This window comes from Camelus ferus, chromosome 9, assembly GCF_009834535.1.
Source record: "Camelus ferus isolate YT-003-E chromosome 9, BCGSAC_Cfer_1.0, whole genome shotgun sequence".
Classification (NCBI taxonomy): Eukaryota; Metazoa; Chordata; class Mammalia; order Artiodactyla; family Camelidae; genus Camelus; species Camelus ferus.
Genome location: NC_045704.1, coordinates 59,770,078 through 59,785,980, shown reverse-complemented (window position 1 = coordinate 59,785,980; position 15,903 = coordinate 59,770,078). Strand labels below are relative to the sequence as shown.

At 39.5% G+C, this 15,903-nt stretch overlaps 1 pseudogene; it reads right to left on the bottom strand.

Moving 5' to 3' along the window:
- Positions 1-4,001: 4,001 nt before the first annotated feature.
- LOC116666159 lies at positions 4,002-4,130 on the bottom strand (annotated as a pseudogene).
- Positions 4,131-15,903: the final 11,773 nt, after the last annotated feature.

Sequence of the window (15,903 nt, the reverse complement as noted above, 5' to 3'; positions counted from 1 at the left end):
GGACCCTAGAGCTACGTCAGACTTACCTTCCACCATTATACCTGTTTCTGTCACTCACCATCCTTCTTCCTTAGTTCAAAGCAAGGAGAATCCTTTCTCCTAAGGTCTGCCTTCTGAAGCCCAGTCTCATCTGCCTCCCCCTTCTCCTCTGTCTTCATCCTGTCTTTTCTGGTGGATTTTCCTTTCAGCTCATACCTATGCTTAAGTCTCTTCTCCTACCCTGTGCCCCTCTCTGGCTCCTGCTTTCTCTCTGCCTCTTAAAAAGAACAGTCTACACTAGCTTCTCTAATTCTTCTCACGTTTTACTCCTGAGCACAGTACAGTCTGGCTTTCCCTTTCACCGTTCCCTGAAATTGCTTCTGGCAAAGTCCCTGGTAACTTCCCGCTTGGCTACATCCAGTGGACACTTCGCAGGTATTATCTACCTTAATTGGCTATAGCTTTTGACATTGACAGTTTCTCCTTGAGACTCTCTCCTCTTTGGTTGCCATAACACTATTCTAGATTTTCCTTCCTCTTCCCGCCCCTCTAACCACTCTTCGTCTTTCTCCCTGTGATACACTACTTCTTCCACCTGGCTCTTAAACGTGGCTGTTTCCCAGGGTCCTTTGGCACTTTTTTAAACAAAACGAAACATTTCCTCCTCCCTTGGCTGTTGTGGGATTTGGAGGTGATACATGTACAGTGCCAGCCCACTTCTTCTAGGGGGTCTTCTTACTGTTATCATTATTTCCTGCATCATGTCTCTGAATCTACTCCCTCCCTCCCTGCTGTTCCTGCTTTAGTTCAGATTCTTATCATACTTTGGATTGCTAATTAAGTGTCCCTATTTCCAACCCACTCGCTATAATCCTGTTAGAGATCTTTCTGAAACTGCAGTCTGATCATAATCTTGAGTAGCTGTTCAGTACCTCCGTTTATTCATCAAATATCCTTTAAGCACCTGGAATGTTTTCCCTGAATGTCTTCACAGCTTGCTCCCCCCTAGAACAATACATCCCATGAAGGGAGGGACTTTTGGCCATGTGCCAGGATGTATCGTTGTGTAGAACAAGCAAAAATCCCTGCTCTCAAGCAGACTATCTTCTAGCGGGGGCTTCCCTTGACTCTGTCTTTACCAGCTCAGCCAACCTCATTTCTTGCACTGCCCCAGCCTGACCCTAGCCTGCACCTGAGCGTCAGCCTTTTGTATGATTGTACAAGCCACTTGCTCTGCTTAGGACGTCCTGCCCATTCTCCCTGCCTAGTTAATTCCTACCCATTCTTCAGAGCTCAGTTTTCAGACATCAGCTTCTCTAGGAATCCTTCATTGACCACATCTTTATTCGGTACCCCTCTATGTGCTGCCTGTGGTATTCTGTCATGACCTCTATTAAATCTATTTTTTTTAACATTTTTTATTGATATTAAATCTTTTAACATTCTGCATTTCAATTTTATACTTGCTTGTCTGATTCTGCCCTCTCTGCAGCCCACCCCTCCCACACTGCGTTCTTTTAAGGACAAGGAATTGTATTTTATTTCTGCATTCTTAACATTGAGCATGTCTCAAACATAGTATGGTTCAGTAAATGTTTGATGAGTGAGTAAATGGCCAAGGTTCATGTTTAATTTCTAAGAAACTGATCATAATGATGGGACAGAAGACTGGAGAAATGTATTGTTTATTTCAGATGGATCATTTTTGCCTTCTGATTCCTTCCCCCAGAACCTGATTTCTAAAACAGAGTCTTTAGTGCCATCTAGTGGTAAGTAGCTGCAATAAAAAACACTGCTACTAATAAAGCTAGGACAGTGCATGCACGCTGTTCTGCTTTATTTTGAACCAAGCATAGAAGGGAGAACTTGACTGCAATGCATTATGGGTGCTTTGATTTGTATCTAGAAATTCACTGTACCTTGAATGAATGATTCTAATTGTGGGATCTAACAAGTGTTAATAGTTCCTTATAGTGGATATTTTGTGATAAATGGGAAACTTCAATTTTGAGAAGGTGTAGGATGCAGTGGCTAGAATGATCTGAGCTCTGGGGCTCCCCTTGTGTGACTGCTTTTAGGTCGAACTGGAACTAAACGAGACAGAAGTTCCGTTATTACTTAACTGCCTGCCTTTTCAGAAAAACATTTTTCGCTGTCTTATCCAAGATCTTCTAGGTCTTCTCACTTGACTCCTAGTCATCTGACCAGATGCTCTGCCATGACCACCAAACATCTATTACTGATGTAGTCAGGAAGCTGCATTCAGTCTCGGTTGGTTTGGAATAAATATAAGCTCTTCTTAGACTATCTGTACATTATTGCACACCCTATTCATCTCTTTGTGTAAATAACATTTCTATATTTATCAAGTGTAAATTAAATAATAAATAAACAAAGCTCATTATTAACGTTTTAAAAAGCATCTGATACATTGTATTAATGTATTTATTAAATAAATTAATGTGGTTAAATGCTTTGTGATCATATCTTCCATATAAATATCTTCTATACACAATATACATAATTAAAATTGGTAATAATATAAAGAAAACTATGCATATTTAGGGATTGGCTGTTGTGCTGCATATGGTGATGATTCTTGTGATTAAAATTAGAGTAGCAGGTGTGGAGTGCTGTTGTGTTAGAGAATGGATCATAAATGTCATGCTTTGTACCTTTATAGTGTTGCATTATAATTTGACATGCTGTTTTTTTCCTCTTAGGATTCTTTTGTGATTTGTATTTAATGAATACACCAACTTGCAAGATTAATCATGAAAATTTTGATTTAGAAGAGACCCTTTGTTTGGAATATGTTTGCTCTAGATGTCTTCATGGCTTGTTTCCTATCAAAATGGTAAGTCTTTGAGGGCAAAGACTGTTGTCTGTTGAATTCTGTGTATATCCACAGTATCTAGATGCATGCCTGACCCATAATTGGAGCCCAATAATTATGTATTGAATGGATGTGTGAGATAATTAAGGTATGGCTAGGTAAAGACATTGGCCTAGGGTCACACAAGAAGTTACTGGCAGAAGTGGGACAAGAACCCATGTCTCTGACTGCCACTCTGTTGAGTGGTTCAGTACAACGCCTTGTGTCTAATCAGTGCTGCTTTTAGAGCAGACCCCTGGATCCCCTGCTCTGGGCCCTTTGCTTTGAAGGGACCCACTATGGCCCTTCTCCAGTCACATCCTTTCCCAGGGGCCAAGGAATTCAACCAGTACATCTCCCCACTACACCTGCCCCCCCCCCCCCCCCCCCCCCCCCCGGTGACAAGCGCACATTCCAGACTAGCTTCTAGCTGCTGGGGCTCCTTGAAATTCCCTGATAGTTAGCCAGAAGTCCACTTCCAGGGCCTGTGCTGGCTCTTCTTTGGGAGCAGACAGGATAAGTGTGCCCATACCTAGGCTTCAGGAGTGGTCAGAGGGCAGCTGTTGGGGTGGTGGAGCTTAATCAGGTTTGTTAGGGTATCCACACGTGCATGTGTGAGGCCTCTCTGTTGGGCGGACAGAGAACAGACCATGGGCTGGACGCCTCTGTTCTCCCCTTGCTCACGGTCCCTCATGTTAGGGGCAGGCCTACCTCAGTAATAAACCCGGTTCTCTCCACATATTAAATGTCATTTAAACCAACACTGAGTGAATACCTGTATTATGCTGGGTATTTTCAAATGTATTTTCTCACTTAAATGTTAACCTTAAGAAGGCTCAGAAGTGACTTGCCTAAGGACCCACAGCTGATAAAATGCAGAGCTAAATGCATTACCAGTATCCTCAAGAAGTTTTAAGTGCTCTACACTTACCAAAACACATACATCCACACAGATATATAATGTAAGTGTATGTATGTGTGTAGTTCGGTGTATGTGTTACATACATACATATATATGTGTGTATTTAGATTATTTTTTCATTGATAAAATAGTGTTTGATCAAAACATGTGAACAGTTTAGAAGAGCGTAAATAAATAGTAAATCTCCTGTGCCAGGCCGTGAGTCAGAGACAACCAATCAACAATTCTTTTCATTAAAGATATCCATATATTTTAAAACTTACCGTCAACAATTTTTGAACTTTTTTTTTCAATTAGCAATAGTTGCGCCTCGGATAAACCTCACTGGTTACAGTACTGCCACTGTGCAAAGCTAATTGTTGAACTTTTTGATTTGGAAAACTTTAAATGTAAGCTGTGTACAAGCGGTGAGAAAGGCATGGCCCACCTCCAAGTACCCATCACTCAGCTTTACCAGTTAACAGCATTCTGTCATTCTTACATATTTCCCCAACTTTTATGATCATGTTTTTTTGCTGGAGTATTTTAAGTCAAATCCCAGATGATCATGTCATTTTGTTAAATTATATTAAGATTATATTAAGATACTTGTTTGAAAAGGTTTAGATGTAAAGATGGAAAAAATTTGACTTTTCATGTAGAATTTATATATTTAAAAATGCCATATTCAATTAAATGCCAATTTTATGTATTTATTTTTAGATTTCTTCCTTTATTTCAAAGAGGATTCAGATGGGAGTTAGGCATTTAATAATGATTTTTGTGACTATAAATAAAACTTACAGGGTCTGTATGCATTCTGCTTTATGCCATGCTTGTTTTCTTTGCAGGATTCTGTGGGACTGCACTGTATTTTGTTATAATTGGTCCACTTTTCTGTTTTTTCCTTTTCCTTCATTTGGAAGAGCTATTGGAAATGGTAAGCAAAAAAATGTCTTTTTTTCTCATTTTTTTGCATGATAGAACCTGAAAATGATGACTATAAAAAGGCAGGCTGTGATTTAACATGTGCCTTTTGTAATTCAAATGACAGCTAATTTTTCTGAACTAAAGTGCACCCACAGCTTGGTAACAGCATTTAGAACATGAGTAGATTATAATATTTCATGGCATACGGAGAAGTCTATACATTAGTTCCAGGACTATTGCTATGAAATATAAATAAGTGATGTTTCTAGTTGCAAGGAAATATAAATAATCCCCACCAACTAAGGCAAAACCTGGTTATTTATTTCTATAATGACAGCAGCAATTTTTTTCTTAAGTACCTATTTTCTAGGTAGCGTTTAAGTCTGCACTGCATTTTATTAAATTCTTCACTTTCTGCATAGTGTTTAGGGCCTGAAAGCTTTTTTCCCCCTGTTATTAATAAGGAGTACGCCTAATATTAATGACGTGTTTCAGGAAGCTCTGGTGTGATAAATTCCTTCTATTCTTTGTTGTTCTGTGCCTCTCTTTTATTTTTATTTATTCATTTAGTTATTTATTTTTTTATTTTTTTGGTGGGGGGAGGTAATTAGGTTTATTTGTTTATTTTTAGAGGAGATACTGGGGATGGAACCCAGGACCTCATGCATACTAAGCATGCACTCTACTGCTTGAGCTATACCCTCCCCCCTGTGCCTCTCTTTTAGACAGATTCCCATCAGAAAAATCTTCAGAGTGATACTGTCGGGAGGGCTGGACTGGGGAGGGGGCTCACAGGGAGGATGCACCTGAGTGTCTGTGTGAGAGGAGTTGAGAGCCAGCAATCTGGGTGGAAAAAAGACTCAGACTTCTTGGGAAGCTTCATTTGCAGAGCAAAACACTTGTTCTTCATTTATGTCTCCAGTATGGCTTGGTGCTGCCACGGCTCTAGACTTGTGCTGTCCAGTATGGGAGCCACTAGCCATTAAGTGGCTTTTGAGCATTTAAAATGTGGTTAATATGAATTACAAATGGTGTAAGTGTAAAATACATGTTGGTTTCTAAGATTTATTATGAAAAAATGCAAAAAATCTCATTTAGTAATATTTTATATTGATTGCATGTTAAAAAAATATACATATAGATATATTTAAATGTAGACTTTTTTTAGAATAGTTTTCAATTCACAGCAAAATTGAGCAGAAAGTACAGAGAGTTCTTATATATCCCCTCCCCACCCACCCTGCAGCTTCCCCCCCCACCAACATTCTGCACTAGGGAGTTAACATTTGTTATAATCAATGAAGCATCATTGACTGCATAATTACATTACATTACATTAGGGTTTACTCTTGGTTTTGTACATTCTGTAGGTTTGACAAATGTATAATGACCTGCACCATTACAATGTCATACAGAATAGTTTCACTGCCCTAAAAATCCCCTGCTTCTGTTCTCCCAAGCCCCTGGCAACCCCTCATCTTTTTACTGTCTATAGTCTTGCCCTTTCCAGAGTGTCATACATTTGGAATCATACGCTATGTAGCCTTTTCAGATTGGCTTCTTTCACTTAACAACGTGCATTTAAGATTCTTCCATGTCTTCATAGCTTGATAGCTCATTTTTTTTAGCACTGAATAATATATTCCAATATATGAATCTCCTACAGTTTATTTATCTAAAAGTGATAATATTTTAATTAAAATCTATTAAATAAAATCTCTTATTAAATTTCTTTTTAATTGTTTCTTTTTTACTTTTTAAATGTGACTTCTAAAATAAAATTACATAGACCAGCTCACATTAAGTTTCTACTGGACAGCACTGCTCTAAGCCTTGGTAAAACAGTATTGCTAGAGTTTATCTTCAGTACAACTTTCTCATTCTGACACCTAAGCTTTGCTGCCTCCTACAAAGAGTATTCTCCTCCAGGACTTGCCTTGGTTTGATTCCTCTGTTACCCCTCAAACTACTTGGGATTGCCATGCTCCTCCCCCAACCCCACCCAACAAAGACTTATATTATTTAATTCATTTTGACAGCACCAGGTGATAATTGACTAATTAGGTCTTTTACCACTATACTAGGTTCTCTGGAGCATGTAAGTGTGGAGTCTGTGGCCAAGTGGCCAACAATAAAAAACATTTTCTTAGAAGAACTGAAAGCATTAGGAGTTAACAACTTTTTTTGTTAGCAATCTTAGAATTTATCTTACTTAAAAAAATTGAGATATAGTAGATTTACAGTTTGTTAGTCTCAGGTGTGCAGCAAAGTGGTTCAGTTATACACAGACATATGTATTTTCTTTTTCAGATTATTTTACATTATAGGCTATTACAAGATACTGAATATAGTTCCCTGTGCTACACAGTAGGTCTTTATTGTTTATGTGTTTTATATATAATAGTGTGTATCTGTTAATCCCAAACTCCTTATTTATCCCTCTTCCCCAGATCATGTGTTTTTCACTCTTCAGTTTGTTACTGTGGTGCATCACACTGATTGATTTAAGGATGCTGACAAACCCCTGCATCCCTGGGATAAATCCCCCTTGACCATGCTGTAGGATCCTTGCAACGTATCGTAGGAGTTGGTTTGCTAATATTTTGTTGAAGAGTTTTGCATCCATATTCATCAGTGATGTTGTCCTTTAATTTTCTTTTTTTGTGTGTGATATTTTTGGTATCAGAGTGACGGTGGCCTCATAGGATGAGTTTGGAAGTGTTCCTTCCTCTTCAGTCTTCTGAAATAGTTTCAGAAGGACGGGCATTCGCTCTTCTCTGAATATTTGGTAGAATTCACCTGTGAAGCCATCTGGCTCTGGAATTTTGTTTGCTGGGAGTTTTTTAATTACTAGTTCAATTTCAGTGCTGGTAGCTGGCTTGTTCATATTTTCTATTTCTTCCTGGTTCAGGCTTGGGAGATTGTGCCTTTGCCCGTCTTACTGGCATATACTTAGTTGCTCGTAGTAGCCTCTTATGATCCTTTGTATTTCTGTGCTGTCAGTTGTAATTTTCCTTTGTCATTTCTCATTTTATTGATTTGGGCCCTCTCCCTTTTCTTCCTTGATGAGTCTGGCTAAAGGTTTATCTATTTTTTTTCATCTTTTCAAAGAACCAGCTTTTGGTTTCATTCTCTTTCCCCGCCTGACCCCCACCCATATTATCTAGGTGAACAGAATATAGGTACTCATTGCACTATTTTTTCAAGTTTTCTAAGTGTGGAAATTTTCCAAATAAAAGTTGGGGTAAAATGCCATTGTCTCTGCACGCTGTCTCTATCACTCCTGCATCCTAATTCTACAGTGGGGCCCTACTGACCCACAATTTCTTGGTAACACATTTTCTCTCACCTTTGGCTGTTTGCATATATTGCTCCCATTGCCTGGATGTATCATCTGGCCTCCCCCTCTTCCTTCACACACCGACTTTGCCTGTATAACTCCTAGAAGTTTTTTTAAGATTTCACTTCCTCCAGGAAGCCTTCCTTGACCACCTAGTCCCACTCAAGCCTAGGTTGAGAGCCCTTCATTTATTCCCTTTATTGTGATTGTCTTCATTATTGCCCTTGCCATAAAATATTATACCCGCCCATTAAACTTATCTGTCTTCACTACACTGTGAGTTCCTTAAAGGCAAGAATTATGACTTATCTTTTTGTCCTCTGTGATTACTGTGGGGCCTCATACAATATTTATTAAATAAATCAACGATTAGTTTTTCTATGAAATACATATTTATTTTATGTAATTCCATTTAACAGGAAAAAATGAGAAAAAATAAAGTGAGCCTTGATGTTTTATTTAGCCTGTAAAGCTTTACTGCTGATAACAGTATAGTTTCAGGTTAGACCTTTATAAATAGTAAAAATAGTTCCCAGATTCCTAGTATGAACCCCGTAAAACCCTTTGTGAAATGTCCCTGACGGTCCAAAGAGAAACCGGTTGGTTGTTTCTCTCAGCTCCAGCCGAGCTCTGTTTCTGCCTCTCTGTTGTAGCATTCTGGGAGGGTTGGTGGGGCAGATCCAAAATAGGAAGCAAGGGTGTGGTTTTTCAGTTTTGGAGCTTGGTGAGAGATACAGCCTCATGAGTGATACTAATCATTTTTCCTCACATTCATACCATTTTTTTTTTTTGTAGTTTACAGTGCACTTATTCCTCGCAAAAGCCCTGTGAAATAGACATTGTTCCTCCATTTTAAAGATGCTGCTAATAAAAGCCAGAAGGTGCTATGAAGGTAAGAGATTCTTTTCTATTTTCTGGACATTAGGTATTTCCCTCATATCTGAGGTCTACCAGTTTTAAATCTCTAATACCTTACCAAATTCTGCACTTCTGTCTAATATCGCGTAGATATAATCCAGGCTGCAACTTCAGTCTTCAGCAGCAGGAACTACTCTTTAATGAATGATGTACTCCAGACTGAAAATTCCTCAATTGAAATGCATGAGATTAAGTACAGCCAGTTGTTTTTCCAACTTGTCAAATCTTTAGGTATACAGTTCTCTATATTTACCCAAGATGAAGGCTATGATGCAGATGTATAAAATATGTGTGCAGTAGACAAAGACCGAAAGGGCATGTACAGATGGGAATCATTAGGGTGGTGGATTTAGGAGTCAATTTTTTCTCTGTAAAATTAAAAATCTGTAATTTTTAGAGTATGTACATACTTGAGTTCTTTAGCATATCAGTTAGGGAAAACTAATGGTCCCCATTTTGAATCTTAATAGATTCTTAGCTAATTTAACCCACTAGTTGCATGGCCATTTTCCCTCTGTCTTTCCAACTCCCTTCCCCTCTCCTCTCAGCAACATGCATAGTACTCTGCCAGAATCACTTGGATTGAAGCGCAGCATCATGCCACATTGACCTGGAAAGACTTGTTCCTCTGTTTCTTAACTCTCTCGCTCCTCTGTCGTGAATCAGGCCTAATGAATTCTTGGTTTTCCCCTCCTGAGGCAAATTACTTTGTTCAGAAGAGGTCAGTCTTGTATTTCCACCATGCTTCAAAGGGGTGGTTCTTGGATCAAAAATTAAAATGAAACTGGAATCAGGAAGATTAGTTTAGAGGCACCTCGAGAGAAGATGATGAGTTAGGCAGGAACAATAAGGATGAAGAGGAGAAGATAGATTATAGAGGCATTTTGACAGTGTAATTGACAAGAATTGATGACTAATTAATTAGGACTTAGGGGTCAAAGATGTCCTCTAGCTTGGATAACTTAAACAGATAGAACAACTCACAAAAATGAGTTTGTTTTGGGTATGTTTAGAATGAGGTAACTTCAGATGGAGGTGCCTGGTCAGTAGTTGGGAACATGTCTGAATCAGGAGAGGGTGATGAAAGCTGGAGATTAAAAATTTGAGAATTTTCAGGGTTTTTTTTTGTTTTTTTTGTTTTTGCTAACTACCAAAAAATATATGTGATCTTTCAGTTAAAGTGACCCGCTTCCTTTGTTGTAAATCACAGCTGCTCCGTAATCCATGTTTGAGACATTTGTACTATTTTCATGTTGTTAATGATAGGATTTTGGACCATCATTTGCCCAGGGAGCAACTGAGTACCTGAAGCAGAGAGGAAAGCCAGAGGGAAAGACTTGATCATTTAGCCAACTCAGAAGCTGTCTGTGCTGTGGGAATAAGAGACTGTGGGTGGTCTTCAAATTGCAAAAGAGAACTTAGAGATCCACTATCGTGGCCCTTTCTGGCTGTGAAACAAAAAAATCCTCTGGAGTTAATAAATCACAACTTGGGTCCTAATGCAAATCTGAGCAGAGTCCTGCAGGCCTCTTCTTTGGATGCCTGGCAGGGGGCTGGCCCAGTGTGGCCATACCCACGTGGAAGCTCTTAAAGAAAGTTGGTCACCCTTTGTGCTGCCATTTCACCTGATCAGTAGTAGTCCAGTGACATTTGTATTAGTGAGGATTGCCGGACCCTCCCTGTGGTGGCTGGTGGGTAGGTAGTATGATTGTTCCTTTTCCTTGACTGAGTGAGGTGCCCATCTGGAGGGCCCTGGAATCCCCTGGGAGAACGACCTAGTACAAGCACCTGAGCTTTGGGGAATCCTCTTTCTAGCAAGGCCATTTTCCCAGTTGGGAAAACTTCCTACTCTTTCTTTTCCTACAAACAGAGAGTAGAGTAGTAGTGCAGGGAAGGGTCACTCTCTACTGTGATGGGAGGGGGGACCACTCTGCTTGAACACTTGACCCTAATGAGTCCTGTGCAGCTATGCCCAGCCTAAGCATACCACTCTATTAAGATCTCAGATGGCTCTCCTCCTTCAAATCTGCTTAGTTTTTTTTCCCCCAAATAAGCCCTCTTTTTAAAAAATTTTTTAAAAATTTTAATAAAATTTTTAGAGGTTACTTTCCACTTACAGTTAATACAAAATATGGGCTGTGTTCCCTGTGTTGTATAATACATCCCTGAACCCACCTTATAACCAGTAGTTTGTATCTCTCATTCCCTCACTCTTGTATAGTCCCTTCCCCTCCCCTCACCACTGGTAACCACTAGTTCGTTCTCTATATCTGTGTCTGTTTCTTTTTTATTATATTCACTAGTTTGTTGTATTTTTTTAGATCCCACATGTAAATGATATCATACACTATTTGTCTTTCTCTGACTTATTTCACTTAGCATAATGCCCTCCATATCCATTCATGTTTCTGCAAATGGCAAAATTCTGTTTTTTTATGGTGAGTAGTATTCACACCACATCTTCTTTATTCATTCATCAGTTGATAGACACTTAGGTTGGTAAATAATGCTGCTCTGACCATTGGGGTGCATGTATCTTTTTGAATTAGTGTTTTTGGTTTTTTTGGGTATAAACCCTGGAGTGGAATTGCTGGGTCATATGGTAGTTCTGTTTTTAGTTTTTTTTGAGAAACCTCCATACTGTTTTCTACAGTGGCTTTACCAATTTACATTTCCATCAACAGTGTACAAGATTTCCCTTTTCTCCATATCCTCGCCAGCATATGTTGCTTGTGTTCTTTTTGATGATAGCCATTCTGACAGGTGTGAGGTGATAACTCATTGTGGTTTTGATTTGCATTTCCCTGATGATTAGTGATGTTGAACATCCTTTCACATGCCTGTTGGCCACCTGCATTTCTTCTTTGGAAAAAATGCCTGTTCAGTTCTTCTGCCACGTGGGTTGTTTTGTTGATGTTGAGTTTTATGAGCTGTTTATATATGTTGGATATTAATCTCTCATCACTCACATCATTTACAAGTATTTTCTCCCATTCAGTAGGTTGTCTTCATTTGTCAGTGGTCTCCTTTGATGTGCCAAAAGTTTTAAGTTTAATTAGGTCCCATTTGTTTATTTTTGCTTTTATTTACTTCACTTTAGGAGTTGGATCCAAAAAGATATTGCTGCGATTTATGTCAGGGTGTTCTGCCTGTTTTCCTCTAGGAGTTTTATAAGTATCCAGTCTTACATTTAGGTCTTTAATCCATTTTGGGTTTATTTTTGTATATGGTGTCAAATAAGCCTCCTTTACATTATGTAGCACTAGGGTTAGTGTCCCTTTTGCATGACTATTTTGTTCGTGTCCTTTTGCATGACTTTGGCCAACATAGAGATGTTTTCACTCTTTGAGGACTGCGAAAAGGATTTTAGTGAGAAGGACAGAAAAGAGAAAAGCTATTTTCTATTCTGAGAGCCTCAGGACAGAAAAGATTGTAATCTACCTCTAGCCCAAAGGTGGCCTTAGTACTCGGCAATTTAGTTTAGTCTCATGGAGTCAAACTGGTCCTGTCACTCAGTTCTCCTCGTTTGAAGATTGGACCCACACTGGTTTTATTTTTCATCTTTTCATGCTCTGTGGTCTTTTATAACATTTAAAATAGTAACCTGTGGTTTGAGGAGGCCATTAGCCAATTCAGTTCCTTCACCTGCTGAGCCATTGTGCTCAAGTCTTGAAGTGTCCTCTGACCTGGTTTGAATCAGCAGCTCTTTGGACAAGGCTCTCTATTGTATCCCAACTGTTCAAACATTAAACATCTATTCTTGGTTGAATATGGAGGGAAAAAAGCTAAGTTGGTCATCTTTCCTGTGATGGCTGCCTTGATATTCATTTGCCCTGCCCAATACACTTAATAGCTAATTTTTATTAGTTCCTTCTTTTATGCCAGTGTTATGGACTGAACTGTGTCCCTCACAAATTCATATGTGGAAGTTCCCACCCCCAGTACCTCAGAATGTGACTGTATTTGGAGATAGGGCCTCTAAAGAGATAATTAAGGTGAAATGGAATAATACTGCTGGACGCTTGTCCAATATTACAGGTTTTCTTGTAAGAAGAGGAAGAGACACCAGGGATGCAAGTGCACAGAGAAAAGGGCATGTGAGGACACACTGCAAAGGTGGCCATCTGCAAGCCCAGGAGAGAGGCCTTAGAAGGAACCAAAGCTGCTGACACTTTGCTCTTGGATTTCTAGCACCCAGAACTGTGAGAAAATTTCTATTGTTTGAGCCAGTCACAGCCAGGCAGTGTAATAACTGTTTTTTATGAATTATCTCTTTAATAGTCACAGTTACCAAATGAGGCAGGCACTACTGAGACAGGGACTCCCAACATAATTTTGCTCACAGTAGGAATGCATTCGGAGTAGGCTCAGGCCTGACCCTGAAAGTAAGTAGGTGGAATGCTCTGGCTCGTAAATGGCTGAGGTGGGGAGAGGGTTTAAATGGAACCAAGCACTTTCCTGACACGTGCATCTCTCTCCTGGTTGTGTCTAACCATGTGTACTCCTTGTTCCTTACATTACGGGGGAGTGGTAAGCCCTAATGTACCAGGGCAAGCCTTTACAAGGGTTTACACGCTGAACTGATAAGTCCCTTCTGATCACTCACTATTCACTTCTAATTTTTTCCTCTATTTTGGTCTCTTTCTTACTCATCTCCAGGGATTAGCCAGGTAAATATATTTGCAAATAACTATTCTTTTTCCTTTCCTATACATATTACTGGTTAAAATGTAGGTCTCAAAGGTTATCAAAGTTCAGAAACAGATACAAGTACATATATAACAACATGCAATATAGTAAAATACTTTAAAAAGTTACTGGGGGTGACGATAAGTTAATTAATAAATAGTATTGGAGAATCACTTGAAAAAAGTTAACTCCCTTCCCTCAGATTATACTAAATTAATTTCAGGTGGAATAAAGGTTTAAGTGTTAAAAAAGAAACATGAAAGTATTAAAATATGAGAAGATGGACATTTTTATATAATCTAGGGGTATAGAAATCACATCGAAACATGTAAACATAAGTACTAAAAGAAGAAATAAGCAGAAAAATTGATAGACTTGATTATATAAAAGCAACGTGGTTGGTCATGGCAGAGTGGACAGGACCATCTGCGGTCCAGTGCTCAACATCTGTAGATTCAAGGAAGAATTTATAATAATTAAACCTATTCTTTCCAGGTGTGTTTGAGGTCAGTTAACATAGAACATATAAACTGGTCTCAGGAGACATTTTGGATCATCTGGTAAAGACTTCACCTCAGCAGATTACAACCATCTTCTGAAGTCTTGGAGATAGTCCCCAAGGAACTGTTGGGAACACGGCAGTGTGGTGTTCTTAGAGTAAGTTGGGAAGAGGCTTGCAGTTTCACTGCCAGGCCCTTTGTGAGTCAGGGGAGGGCGGTGGTGGAAAATGCCCAGTGGTAATGGAGAATGCATTGCAGTCCCCGCAGGGAGGGGCTGATCTTCCCTGCAGATGGCTGCAGGGCTTTGTGAGCAATGCAGCCAAGAGCTCGTGACGAATCCTCATAGTTTAATACATATAAGAACATGATAGCCAATATTTATATGATGTTTTAAACTTTTTATGGCACTTTTACACATGTCCATACTTTTTCAGGGGTAGTATGGGTTGTGATGGGAGATTTGAGTTTGAATGCTTTTTCAACCTGTTGGCTGTATGATCTTTGGTGAGTTGCTTAACCTCTCAGGACCTGTTTTCTCCTCTGTAAAATGATGGTGATGGTGCTAGCGTCAAGGTGATACCTACCTTATAAAGTAAGGACTGACTGAGAAATACCTAGTATGATGTTTGATGTTTAAGATGTAGGAGGCACTCGATTTCCGTTCCTTCTCTAAGGGATGATTGTGTCAGTGGACCTCCAATTTCCACAACAGTTACATGTTCATACAGGTAATGGACTCTCTTCAGATATGTCTCGTGTAACACGGTGATTCTTAACACCAGCCGTGGGGGTGGAGGTAGTGATGCCTCTGTTAAAAGGCACCCCTCCACCCTCCCTGAGAATCACTGGTCTGTACTTTGATACCCGAAGGATCTCCCACTAGTTTGATATTTTTGTTTGATATTTTCACTCACAGTTTTATTTCAGTGAAGTGAGGATTTGCCTCCCTGGGAAGATAATACATTAAGCTAATGAAGAAGGTAGTAGTCAGTACATTACCTTCTCCTGTGTAGCTAGTTACCAGGGAGCTTTGTGTGTGTGGTGAGGGTCAGGGGAGGTGGTGTATGTGGGGGAGTTTTGATGGGAAGACAGAGTACTCAGGGCCCAGAGGAGAGCCGATTGAGCTGTATGGAAGAAAATGAATAAAAGGGAAGGTGAGAGGAACTGAAGACGATTGCCATTTTTCTCAATAGGTCCTCAGCAGACTGTGAGCCTCATTTGGCTTCTCATGGGGCAGCTACTGCCTCTCAATAGAAACTGCTCCCTTTATGCTGTAAATCTGTCACATTTCCAGTCTCACCTACCCTAGGTGTGAGACCTGACCCACTGCTTGAGTCATACGGTTATCTGAGCCAACTCATATTAAGTACCATAAGGTCCTGGAATTTTATCTGTCAAAACCTAATAGTTCTCCCTATAATGATACATAAATGGCTGCAAATAAATCTTGGTAGCTGCAAATATAGAAGACAAAGAGAAAAGACATAGTCTTGGTTTCCTATGAACTGCTCACAGGCTAGATTAACTGAGCATCACTTTTGGCTTATTCTAAAGAACAGATATAAGACTAAGGTATCCATAAAGTTCTTATTTGTATTGTTTAGAGTTTTGGGTAAGAGACTTTATAACTGAAAATGCTAAGGATACTTCTTAGGCCAGGCAGTTAGAGTTGAGCTGAAGAGAGAAGCTAAGCTGAAGGTCAGGTTATGACTTTGAGAAGACATAGGCTCCTGTAGTGATAACTGCAGACCCCCTTCTAAGCTGTGACTTA